The 12,144-nt window shown below is 36.5% G+C and overlaps 1 long non-coding RNA gene across 6 annotated transcripts in view; it reads left to right on the top strand.

Moving 5' to 3' along the window:
* The window catches only part of LOC140471659 (uncharacterized), a 70,819-nt gene extending 61,706 nt beyond the window's left edge, over positions 1-9,113 (top strand). For 2 of the 6 annotated variants that reach the window (XR_011957147.1, XR_011957148.1), the window contains one exon: positions 7,591-9,113. This is a non-coding gene — a long non-coding RNA (uncharacterized lncRNA). The remainder of the gene's footprint in view (positions 1-7,590) is intronic. The other 4 variants (XR_011957144.1, XR_011957145.1, XR_011957146.1 and 1 more) reach the window with 4 other exon arrangements.
* Positions 9,114-12,144: the final 3,031 nt, after the last annotated feature.

The raw sequence follows: 12,144 nt of genomic DNA, 5'->3' as shown, positions 1-12,144 counted from the left end.
ACACTCTCTGTGTGTTAATTTTAAGCCTGGCCTGTCTAACCTGATCCAATACTCTGTCTAATATCTGGATATGTCCTTTCTCACCGCTTGAGGTGATGAGGTATTGGTAAGATCAGTGTGACTCAATCCATCAAACACACATCGGTGGGATAGACTGGAATATTGTGGGATCCCTGAGGTAATAGTATCCTGGTGGACTGTTCTCCTCGGTCAGTAAACACCACTCTCTTCTGCCATTCAATGTCCACAGGTATTGACCCAGACTATTTCCAGCTTCTGTCAATCTATCACTGTCACAATTACTGCCTCTTCAGCCCCAGCTTTGATGAGATCCCGTTTGTGTGGGGAGTGATAGGGCCCTCGATCTCTACAGGGTCGATAGATAACAACCCACTTTCCTGTTTGAGTTACGCACACCGCTGAGTGGGTCCGAGCTATAACCCACCAGATTCTCTGACTGTCCCATTCTCCCTGCAATGTACCTACTCCGGAGAGGTTGCCTCTCCTTTTCTTTCTGTCCCAGTCCTGGCCGGAGCATCCCCATGTTTAAATTCGGGTGTTGATGTCAATAGTTGCCATTTTAGAAAAAATAGGAGCAACTCCCAGAATGGTCCCTTCTTGAGTGTCACACCTCCATATCTGAATACGTTTTGTCATACTCCCAGTCTACATCGGGGCAGGTTTGCTTCATCCAGCTTCCTAGGTTCCCTCTCCGACTGCTCTCATTTTAGTAATTGAGGGGGTGAGGGGTAAATCCTTATCGGTAACTGACAAAGATGCTCTGGTGTTAGAATCATGCAAGTGTTGGCCCCTTAACAGCGCATCAATGAATATTCATGGGCTATGCATATACCTACATGAACACAGGCCACTCACAATATGAACACCTATCTCCCACTCTGTGCCTACATTCGTTGTCTATGTGCCCTTTCCTGCTTCCCTTGTAACATTGTGAGTCTGGTTACCCTCCCTGTACTGCAGCTATTCCCCTGTGTTTCTGTGTTTGCCTCAGCTCTCATGGCCCAATTCAGAGTGTGGTTAGAATTATCTCCCACTGAGAGTCCCATGTTTATAATTACAGTTAAATCGGGACCCATGTCATCTTTTAAATGCATCAAACCGATTTCATCATCACAGTCTGGGGTTTGGTAATCCCTCGTGGTCCTTACACACCTCAGGCTTCCTCTCTCTCGAGTCTCCAAGGTTCCCTGAGTCTCCAAGGTTATTTTAGCCCATTCAGCCTGTCCCCTCCCCAGTGTGTCCCTGTAATATCTGTAAATGCCTGGAGCCACTGATCGACTGTACATTGGGCGAACCGACTCACACACTCACCCTCTCATTGCAGGGACAGGTTCTGATGTACACGTCAGGGCACCTTGGGCCGAGGGAGGGTCCGTACATCATCTTCGGTGAGACTGTGTACCTCTACTAATTCATCCATATTGTCCCAATAAGGCCCATTATTACCATTTCTCTATCAAGCTGGGTGTTCATTCACCAACATCTGTCGTTCAGCGGGTGAACGGTTCAGGTTTGGTTTCTGTCAGTTCCCTTTGTTGCTCCCTACTGTCTGTCCAAGTTGAGCTTTGATGCCCAGTGGTGCCATGGACATAGCCTTCTGGGCCTTACAGGGTGGTGGGTGATCCCACCCATTGCCGTCCCTCTGTCCATTCGTGTGTGCTTTGTCATCATCCTCACTGCCTTCTGAGGACAGCGGGGCACTAGGTACCTCCCCCCCACTGGATCTACCACCTGGCCCTTTGGCTTTAAGGCCTCACGTCTGAGAGCCACCACCTTCACTTGTTCCTGTTTCCCATAATAATTCAACACATCCTGTCATTCCTGAAATAAAACAGAGCAAAATGTAAATTTATTTTTACTTGAAATAAGAATAATTTGACATTCATTCGACATATCTATAAAGGTGAGAATTGTACTGTGATTATTTAAGTGAATTTAACGTGATCATACAGTGAAAATAACTGATAATCAACGACAATGAATGAACTAAATAATATGTGATTATTTGTACAAGTTTTTGCAATGAAAATTCAATTTTATTTAATGTTTGTCACCCATTGCACCATGGGCATTGTTATTAAGGAATAAAGTAATGGAAGGATATCAGAGAAAATAAATACAGTTTAATTTTAGCTTCACTGCAAGAATGAACCAAAACAATATTTGGAAATATGGTTAAACTACAGATCAACTTTTCTAGTGTCATTATTGACGTGAAAACAATTTTAGTTTGCAATTTGTTCTGCTCTAAGAATAATTGGAAATGAATTGTGATTATGAATTGACCATTTAAAATATATTTTGAAGAGAATTATCAAATATATTTTTGGAGGAAATTAGGAAAGTAAATAAATATGTACACAATATATTAATAGTTTTAAAATGTTTGGAAGTTGACTGGGATTATTTGATTGAGAGAGGCTGCATGATTATAAAAACTAATTCACCTTTTTCATTGCATTGTTGGTTTCACTGGAATCTGTTGTGGTCTAAGCTCTTGTTGTTTGCAATGGACTGTCACTAATAGCTTAATTAACCTGCGAGTCCCTGATCGGGTTTCCTTTGTCTGTAAGTCAGTCAAACAGAGATTCTTTTCAAAGGAAATAAGTGGCAGTTCACACTGACAATGGTTTCTACCACACACCATAAGCAGGGAAGTGTTTTTCTAAAGAATTCCAATCTCTATCTATAAATCTAATGGTATCTGTGTTTGTCAGTTTGTAGAGTATTCAGCCCCTTTGTTCTGAGCTATTTTTATACAAGCAGTTGGTTCATTCTGTCTTTGCCAAGAATGTTGTTTACTTTCCCCTTTTACTGTGATTCTGCAGGTTAGAATATTCTGAAAGTCAATAATGTTCAATAACTGAACATTGAATGATTTTGACTCTAACAGAGCAGTGGCCTTGTTTTCAGCTAATTATTCACTTTCCATTTCCTGGTTGTGTTGAATGTTACAGAAACAGACTCTGAGCAATGTTTCCATTCACTTGTGTTGGAATCACTGACAGCCACGTGGTCAGTCAGTTTCAGGCTGATGGATCAGTTTCTCTGTCCTATTAGATGGTGGTCACTTGCTCAGTTTCCGATGGCTCACCTGAGCATCAGTCCATCATCTGCTGAAACCCTGTATCCAGCATTTGTTCCCTCTCACGATGACTACTCCAATACAGTCCCAGCTTGTCTCCCACATTCACCTCCACATACTCATGGTCACCTCAGATTCTACTGTCTGTGTCCTTGCAGCAAGTTGTGTAAGACACCTACTTCAGTTTTAACCTGATATATATTATGTTTAGAAAGATCATTTCAAAATTTGGTTCACTGCTTCTTCAGGACCTTCCTGAAGCAGGGCTCATGCCCGAAACGTCAATTCTCCTACTCCTTTGATACTGCCTGACCTGCTGCGCTTTTCCAGCAACACATTTTCAGTTGTAATTGTATTAACCAGTTTATTACAAGTTACTGACAAAATACTTTAAGAGGAGCTGCTATTGGTGTTGGAAATGCTGCTGGTTGGTATAATAGAGGGCTGGAGGAGAAAGTGAGGACTGCAGATGCTGGAGATCAGAGCTGAAAATGTGTTGCTGGAAAAGCGCAGCAGGTCAGGCAGCATCCAAGGAACAGGAGAATCGCTTTCGGACATATGCCCTTCTTCAGGAATGAGGAAAGTGTGTCCAGCAGGCTTAGATAAAAGGTAGGGAGGAGGGACTTGGGGGAGGGGCGTTGGGAATGCGATAGGTAGAGGGAGGTCAAGGTGAGGGTGATAGGCTGGAATGGAGTGGGGGTGGAGAGGTCAGGAAGAAGATTGCAGGTTAGGAAGGCGGTGCTGAGTTCGAGGGATTTGATTGAGACAAGGTAGGGGGAGGAGAAATGAGGAAACTGGAGAAATCTGAGTTCATCCCTTGTGGTTGGAGGGTTGAGGTGAATATAGTACTCGGTTTTGATGAGAAAGTTGAGCAATGTAAGATTCTTTTATCTTTGTTAATAAGAAGAGGCAGAGATTGCAGGTAGGACATCCACAAGCATCCACCCTCACCACCAGTGATGCTCAGTAGCGGCAGTGCCAATCAAGCGGGCTGCTTTATTCCGGATGGTATCAAGTTTCTTGAGTGTTGTTAGGGCTGCACTCATCCAGGCAAGTGGGGAGTATTCCATCACACTCCTGACTTGTGTTTGGTAGAAAGGATTTCAGGAGCCAGGAGTTGTATTACTCTTGTAGCCACTGTGTTTATGTGGTGAGACCAATTCAGTTCCTGATCAATGATAATCCACAGGGTAATGTTGATAGTGGGTGTTCAGTCATGGTAACACCATCGAATGTCAAGGGATGGTGGTTAGGTTATTTCTTACACGTGATGGTCATAGCCTGCATTTGTGTGGCATGTATGTTACTTGCCTCCTGTAAGCCCAAGCCTGGATACTGTCCAGATCTTGTTGTACTTGGACTTGGACTGCTTCAGTACCTGAGGAGTTAATTATTTATTAACATTAAATAGTCATGAGATTATGCAAATTCCTTTTTCTATCAAATGTCATGGACTGTATCTTGTGGTCACTCTCATATTCACTTTCATTATCTTTTTATTTTTCTTCCTAATTCAGACACAAATGTTTGAACATCGATCAGAATAAAATTTCATAAATTAAGAACACATGTTTCTACAAGTAAACTAATTGAATGAAATGCATTACTTCTGTATTGTCTGCATTTTGACAAAAATATAAATTCTTTTCAATAACTATTGAATGGCTCATTTATTGTCCTCAATCCATCAATCTAGGTATTATATTTCAGTCTTCTGTTTACCGATCTTAGTGTATGTCTAATCAACATCAGAGCAAAGTGTTTTTAAAATATTGAGTCAATTTATTTGTTCAGAATGCAACATTTATTATGAATTCATTATCCTTATAATAATTGCAGAATAATTTGTTTGTCTTCCTAACGTGTATCGTAAGATCCATATATTATTTTAATCCATATTTTAATTTAATCCATTGCAACAATGCTATTATTTTCAGGTCAACTATCCCACAATGGAACCAATCATTTTGCATCCAACACGCTTTGCAAACTGACTTTTGCTCATTTGAATAATCACAGTAATCTCAGCCTTATGAATTCAGAGCACTGTAACTACTTTTCACTGCAATAATTCCTGTTCATGTCTGCGCATTGCACAGTCATGTGGCAAAATTAAATTTCTCCTTCTTCTAACTGTACTGATAGATTTTCTAAAACCTAAGTGTTGCTAATATCTAATTATTGTTCAGTTCAGTAGGGGATATAAATGTGTAATAATGGTTCAGTACATAAAGTAATGTGAAGATATTGCAATGTACAAACTCACAATGATTGTGAATATCATTTTTTATTTTATCCATGGAAACACAGTTGAATTGATTTAATTATATTTCACTTCAGTGCTCACATTCATTGTATTTCTAATCACAATAAGAGCGAAATATTTCATGTGACAAAATTATTTAAAATTCATGTCACTTTTTTATGGACACAAAATACAATTAACACCCGTTTGTTCTTTCCTTTACTAATAACAGTGAAGTTTGATTTGTAGAATGCTAGACTGATACAGCACGGATACAGGCCATTCAGCCTAACTTGGCACTCTGGCCAGGTTTCCTGAACTAAACTAGTCCCATTTCCCTGTGTTTGTCCCATACCGCTTTGTACGTTTTCTAACCAATAAACTGTCCAAAAGTCTTTTAGATGTTGTAATTGTACCAGCCACTGCCCTTCCTCTCACAGCTCATCCCAATATGTGAAACACACTGTGTGGAAAAGTTGCCCCTCAGACCCCTTTTAAATCTTTCCCCCTCACCTTAAATATTATTTGCACTGTAGAATCTTTAAGACTGCAAAGTTATGAAAATTTGAGAGGTATTTAGAAGCAGCGTAATAGCATTCATACTTTAATCAGTGATGTGAAGCAAATAAATTCAAGATGTTGTGATCATTATAATGAATAACAGTTATAAGATGAGACAATGTTGGTTGAAAAGCAATTCAATAGACACTTAGATATTTTCTAATCAACTCAGGTGTTTTGAAACATCTCTGTTGAAGGTGGGAATTGAACCCATCGCTCCTGGTCTACTAGTACACACCTTACCAGAGCCCTCCATAATATTCCCATGCAGGAAGGGCAGGACTATAATCAGGATTTACTGTGTTTATTCACAGGGAAAACTGCTCAGATATTTATAGTTATAATTGGATTAGGATTGTATTAGACAGTTCCAGTGTGTAATGGACTGATTAAAAGAATTAGTAATTTCTAATCATGATGGAACGAAGCAACAATGGTTTTAAATAAACATAAATCTCATGATAATCAAGGAAGTCAATTTGTTTGAAGCAGTTATTCATCTGCATAAATTAAAATTAACCTGCTTTTTAATGCACATGAATTGGAAATAAAGCATTAGTCATTCAATGTGACTACTCAGCGAAAGACACCTTCCCTCATTTTCAAAAAATTGTGATTTCTAAGAATTCCAAGATCTATTTTAAAAGCATAGAACAAACATTTGCTAATTCTGGTTTATTTACACAAGGAACATGTGAAATTTAAATAATACTTAAAATGAAAAATACTTAGCTCTTATTGTAATAATCAGAAATGTAGAAATGTTAGAATTGAAGTGAAATACAATCAATACAAGAATGTAAACAAAACTGTGGATGCTGGAAATCACAAACAAACTCACTAATTGCTGGAAAATAACTCAGCAGGTCTGGCAGCATCTGTGGAGAGAAATCAGTGTTAATACTTGGGCCCAGTGACCTTTCTTCAGACTACACTTTTTCTCACAACCAATTCAATACAGCTAAGATTCCACACTTAAAATTATTTTTGCTGAGATTAAGAGATTGTAGAGTGCGATATTGTTTGTATCAGTTGATGTACTGAGACCTAGTTCTGCATCTACAGCTGGGGATATTGGATTTCAACAATGATTACCAGTTAGATTTTGGTAATAATTAGTTTTAACATGGCTGATAATAACTTTAAGAATGAAGAGAAAACCCTTATTGCAATGTATTTCTGCAATATGTTGAAAAAAAACGGAAATATTGATGTGAAAAATAGTTAGCCATCTCTTAATTGATAAGACTGATTAATGATCCTTCCATTAATATGAGAATTCAAATGAAAGAGAATGAGCGAGTTAGAATGAGTGTTGGGTGAGAGAACTTTGGATAATTGCAGGTGTTGACCTGAAAAGAATGTTAATATTTCATTGTGATACTGGCTCTAATAAATAATGGATTGAACTAAAATGTAAATCTCATGATGATGTGATAATTGAAATGACAATTAAATAATATTTAATGTGAGAACGCAACACTTAAAATGATTCAATATTTTCAAAGCAGTTTGCACTGGATATTCAATAAGATCAGTAAACTCAGAATTAAAATATTGAGTTAATTTTAAAAAAACACACTTTAGAAAATTATTCATCAGAATTGTTCTGTCATTGAAAAAACCTCATTTCTTCTAGAATTCTGCATTTCCCTCATTTTCTGTCTTTTTTCCACAGGGATCTGTACTGGAACCCTTCTGTTTGCGATACAATTATAATGAAGTGACATGGATTTAAATCTAATTGGGTGAGTACAGAGGGCGTTTACCAGGATGCTGCCTGGTTTTGGAGATGCGAGAAAAACTCAGAATGCTTTTTTGTGGAGTGTCGGAGACTCGGGGAAGACTTGATGGATATCTGTATAATCATTTGATACGTAGATAGGGTTGACGGTCAGAAAGTTTTTAACAGAGTTGATGCGTCAAAAACTATGTGACATGCATTTAAGGTTGGGGGGAAAGTTCAAGGGGCATGTAAGGGGCAATTTGTTTTGTACACAGGGAGTGGTAGGTGTCTGGAATGAACTTCCAGGTTTGGTGGTGGAAGCAGATACATTTAGGCTCTTTAATGTTCATTTCAATAATTTGGAAGGATATGGACCAAGGGTAGACAGAAGGAATGAGTTTCTTTTGCATTACGTTCAGCACAACATTATGGGCCAAATGGCCCAGTCCTGTGCTGCACAGATCTTTGAGAGAAAAGTAATGTCTAACTCATATGACATTTAATCTAATCAATATTTAGCCACTGGTGTCAGAAATAGGAAGGAATAAGTCGAGAACGAACTTGACTATAATCTGAAAATATAGTCAATTAAATTTACAGAGGTAATTTTTTGATATTTGTTCTGAATTATCAGATTAGTAACTTTGATGGAGATGTGTTGAAAATGTTTGCAGTTACTGATGTTCTGACCCAAAATTCCCCTTGTTAAACTGAAGATTGGACCACAAAACTGTTAGAAAACTTGAAAATATTCAGTAAGGTGAGATGCACATCATAATTTTATCCATTATTTCTTACTGCTTATACTACAATAACAAAATCTTTCAGGTCTACACCAAAAAGCATTGATTTTCCAGCCAATGCCCATTATAAATATCTGAATGCTACTCATTTCAACAATCAAAGTAATCATAGCCTCGTCGATTAAGAGATATCTAAGACATTTCACTAATAATTACTGTTTATGTCGACACATTGCTCGTTCAAACATTAATGAGATTTCTCATTAATGTTCAGTTCACTGACAGCATATTAATAGTTTAGTTATTGTTAATATCTAATAATTGATTAATCCAGTAAGGGATATAACAGTGGAATTATGGATAAGTACATTAACTGATGGAAAGATATTGTTGTGGTCACTCTCCCAATTATTGTGAATATCGATGTGTGTTTTGATTTGATTTGATTTGATTATATTTTTCTTCAACGTGATGATTTATTGTATTTCTGATCACAGTAAGAGTTAAATATTTTAAAGCTAAAATAAATCAAATTTGTGACTTTTTTGTCAACAAGAAAAAATAATTTTCATGCACACGTTCTTTTCTTTTTCAGAGTAAATTTTGAATTGTTGGAAGTTATACATGTGTGAAAGGAAGGGGAGCTGCCTGCAGCTGAATAGTCACATTGAATGATTTTTTTTTGCGATTACATCCTGCTGCTAATCATTCTAGTTATCTTTTCATTATAAAAAAAACTGCTTTAAACATAATTCCGCAGTTGTATTTTTCATGAATTTACAATAAGCGCATGATATGTGTATTTCTCTTTCTTTCAATTGCCATGATTTTAATTTTTAAGTAAGAGCATATGTGCTTAGTACCATCATTATTGTGAATTACCATTTCATTCTCAGTCCATTACACACAGAAACAGTCTAATTAATTCCCAGCCCAATTATCGGAATGAATACTGATTAGTTTTCATTTGAATCATCACAATTGATTATAATCCCACCCTTCCTTGTAAGGAACATAATGAAAGACACTTGTGGATCTCTAGTAGTGTCACTCCTATGAGACTAGGAGGTGTGGGTTCAGTTCCCTTCTCCAACAGAGATACGCCAGAGTAGTTTAGAATGGTGATTAGAAAATATCTAGGCAGAGTTTGAATTGATTTTCAATCCAGTTTTGTATCTGCTTCTGTCTGTTGTTCATTCCAATAATCTCTCAATCTGCAATTTATTATCTTCAGGTCATTAATAAAAGTATGTATCACATTACATTATATCTAAATTTTAGATTTGTGAACACTACAGTTTTTAACATTTTAAAGTATCTAAGTAATGAAAATAATTTTATTTAATCAAAATACATCCAAGTGTTATCCTTATGGTGGGCAACAGGATTTTACTGACAATCAGCTCAAGACTGTTCAAATATTGTTTATTCTGTGAACTTAATTCTGCAGAAGAGTTTCAATAAACATTTAACACATCATTATTGTGCATTCCAACTCCTCCCGTACACCAATCCTTATTCTCTAGTCCGAGCGGATGAAGAGATGAAGATCGCCTGATGAAGAGGCAGCACCTTGAATATTAGTGCTTCCCAATAAACCTGTTGGACTATAACCTGGTATCATGTGCTTTTTAACTTTGCTCACCGCAGTCCAACTCCGGCATCTCTAAATCATTGTTTCACAAAGGAATTCCCATAATTTTTATAAAGAAAATTTGACTTTAATTAAGAACTTTAACGCGATTAATAATTCCTTCGTGTATAAGCAAAATATCTCAATGTCAATGAAACCAATGCTCACACAACAGGGCACATACAGCCACACAAATGTCTTCCTGGTCATCTAATTACTGCTCAGGAGAAAAACCAGAGTATGTATCTTATCGTTTCTGAGAACAAGAGCCACAATAAACATTTGGTGACAAGTTCCATCCAATAAATGCATTTGATTTCTTACATTTCGGTTCAGTAATTGCACAAAAAATATTTAGCTAATACCAATGACCATGCTTTATTACAAATGACCGAGGATGCTAACATCAACATATGTAGCAGCTTGCTAATCAGGGTTCCAGTTGAAGTATCACAAAATAAAATAATTGAATTTCGGCTTAGTCCAACTGTAGGTGAAAACCTGTTGATTTTGCGCATTAAAAACCTTTATCTGCTTATTCAGAGAAAATACTGAAAGGTGGCACTGTACATTTAATTTATTTTGACTTTCTTTCACGAAAACAATCATGTGAATTGCTTCTCATTTTCTTCCTAGTTCTGATACACATGTCAAAATATTTACGATATGAACTCTTTATGCATAATAAAAGAGGTTTCTCTGCAAGAACGACATGAAGATGTTCAAGGTCCTCTAATTACTGTTGAGCAGAATACTCTTCATAAGGATCTTATTGTCTTAAACCGATGCTTCTTATGACCTTGATTTTATTTCTGACTGGTGTTTTGGTGACTGATGTGTTTTCAAACCATGTGCAACGCATAAGGATTTCTTTCAATTTCTTATAAGAAAAAAAACGCTTTCCACGTTGATTTCTAATTTTTTTTACTCCTGAGTTACTTGCAATAATCACAAAATTATGGAAGATCCCTGTATCTTATGTTCACTGCAATGTGCACTTTCATTATCGACTTATTTACTTCCTACGTCTGACATGAATGTCTATACATTGGTCATGAACAAAAAGTTGTAAATTAAAGCTACATCTCAATAAGCAAACCAATGGATGGAAACATGTAATTCTTGTAATCCTGCATTTTTGAAACAAAAGCAATTCTGCTGAATAATCACTGAATGGCTCATTTTTCTGAATCATAAAGCTAGCTACCATATTAAATTTCTCAGTTTACCGATCTTAATGAATATCCAATCATCATCAAAACAAAGTGCTTTTAAAATATTGAATCTTTCTTTTAGATTACAACGTAATTTTTCAGTCACCGCCATGACAATAATTGCACAATTATTGGAGTTAGTCAATATAGTAACAAATATAGTGCTATTCACATTTTAATTGTATCAATTGTTTCTTAGTACGAACACTACAACATAAAAATCAATTTACTGTTCAGGTGAATGATCCCATAATGGAACCAATGACTTCCCATTCGATGCCTCGTTGTAAATATCTGATGATTGCTCATTTGAATGATCGTGGTAATCTCAGCCTGAAACATTCAAAGAACTGTAATTACTTTTCATTAGAATAACTCCTGGTCGTTTCTCTGTATTGCACAGTGAAATAATTAACTGATATTTCGTCGGTATTCTTAAATGAAATGATATAATTTTGACAATTCAATTGTTGCTATTATCTAATCATTGCTCAATATAGTTCAGGGTATGACTACGAAATTATGGCTCATAAATTAAATTAAAGTAAAGATTTTGCAGTGGGCATTGTGAATATCAATTTTTATTGTAACCCTGGAAACAGTTGAATTGATTTAATTATGTTTCACTTCAATGTTAACATTTACTGTATTTATAAACACAGTACAAGTTAATCACTTTTCATGGAACAAAACCATTTAAAATTTTTGTGACTGTTTGAAGTATAACAAAAGGAACATGTCTTTATTGTTTCATGAAATAGTCCCAGTACATTTTCAACTTTGGGAAGTTGAACATTTCTGGAAAGAAGGGAAGTTGTCTTCAGATGAATAGCCGCATTGAGTGACTAATTCATTTATTTTCCTAATCATTTATGTTGCAAATGCATATTAATTTTCTTTTCATTCTGTGACAAAC

This window comes from Chiloscyllium punctatum, unplaced genomic scaffold (genome assembly GCF_047496795.1).
Source record: "Chiloscyllium punctatum isolate Juve2018m unplaced genomic scaffold, sChiPun1.3 scaffold_145, whole genome shotgun sequence".
NCBI lineage: Eukaryota > Metazoa > Chordata > Chondrichthyes > Orectolobiformes > Hemiscylliidae > Chiloscyllium > Chiloscyllium punctatum.
The sequence above is the reverse complement of the archived record's forward strand: the minus strand, read 5'-3'. Positions and strand labels throughout refer to the sequence as shown.